We start from the raw sequence: 1,704 nt of genomic DNA, 5'->3' as shown, positions 1-1,704 counted from the left end.
CGTGCAAATTTCAGCCCTCGTCGCCGATGAAAAGCAGTCAGCACGGGTTCATGAACCAGGAGACTGTTGAGCGGGGGCCCACGCGCAGCAACGTCTATTGAACTGTCTTTCACGAGGCGCTGTTGATAGCGTCTTATCTGGGAGCGTATACTGTCCTCGAACATTATGAATCACCTTGAAGAAAATGACTTATTGATACATAAGCAACATGGATTCAGAAAATATCGTTCTTGTGCAACACAGCTAGCTCTTTATTCCCATGATGTGAAGAGTGCTGTCGACAAGAGATCTCAGATCGATTCCACATTCCTAGATTTTCAGAAAGCTTTTGATACCGTTCCTCACAGGCGACTATTAATAAAATTGCGTGCGTGTGGAGTATCGTCTCAGTTGTGTGACTGGATTCGTGATTTCCCCTCAGAGAGGTCACAGTTCGTAGTGATAGACGGTAAATCTTCGAGTAGAACAGAAGTGATATCTGGCGTTCCGCAAGACAGTGTCATAGGCCCTGTGCTGTTCCTGATTTACGTAAATGATCTAGGTGATACTCTGAGCAGCCCGCTTAGATTGTTTGCAGATGACGCTGTAATTTACCGTCTAATAAAATCATCAGACGGTCAATTCCAATTACAAAATGATCTAGAGAGAATTTCTGTATGGTGCGAAAAGTGGCAATTGGCACTAAACAAAGAAAAGTGCGCGTTTATCCACATGGGTACTAAAAGAAATCCGATAAATTTTGGGTATGCGATACATCGCAGGGCTGTCAGCTCCACTAAATACCTAGGAATTACAATTACGAGCAACGTAAATTGAAAAGACCACATAGATAATATTGTGGGGAAGGCGAAACAAAGACTGCGCTTTGTTAGCAGGACACTTAAAAGATGCGACGAACCCACTAAAGAAACAGCTTACATTACACTGGTCCGTCCTCCGTTGGAATATTGCTGGGCGGTATGGGATCCTTACCAGATAGGATTGACGGATGACATCGAAAAAGTGCAAAGAAGGGCTGTTCGTTTCGTGTTATGGCGCAATAGGGGTGAGAGTGTCACTAATGTAATACGCGAGTTGGGGTGGCAGTCACTGAAACAAAGGCTGTTTTCTTCGCGGCGAGGTCTATTTACGAAATTTCAATCACCAACGTTCTCTTCCGAATGCGAAAATATTTTTTTTGACACCCACCTACGTAGGTAGAAATGATCATCATAATAAAATAAGAGAAATCAGAGCTCGAACGGGAATATTTCGGTGTTCCTTTTTCCCACGAGCCATTCGAGAGTGGAATTGTAGAGAAGTAGTATCAAAATGGTTCCAAGAACCCTCTGCCAGACACTTAAGTGTGAATTGCAGAGTAACCACGTAGATGTAGCTGTAGATGGGCGGTTAGTTTCTCAACAGTTTCTTGTCTGTTTGCTTGTACACGTGTTCGCAGCCGTCGGGCAAGGCTAAAATGTCCACTATTTTCGAAAATGCTGTAAGACCTTCGAAATCGATAAAACTAAGTATACAATAAAGCATCGTTACGCAGAAACATAGATTGTTATTGATACATTAACGTAATACAGTTTGTGACACAAATAATTTTTGCAGTGGTAAAGAAAGTCACACCAACCGGATCAATCAGTACCTCACTCGATTGTGACCTCGTCTCATCCCGGAGAATGTGGGTGTCTCATGAGCTGTTGCTAAGACAACGTG

This window comes from Schistocerca americana, chromosome 1 (genome assembly GCF_021461395.2).
Source record: "Schistocerca americana isolate TAMUIC-IGC-003095 chromosome 1, iqSchAmer2.1, whole genome shotgun sequence".
Taxonomy (NCBI): domain Eukaryota; kingdom Metazoa; phylum Arthropoda; class Insecta; order Orthoptera; family Acrididae; genus Schistocerca; species Schistocerca americana.
Note: the sequence above shows the minus strand (reverse complement) of the source record.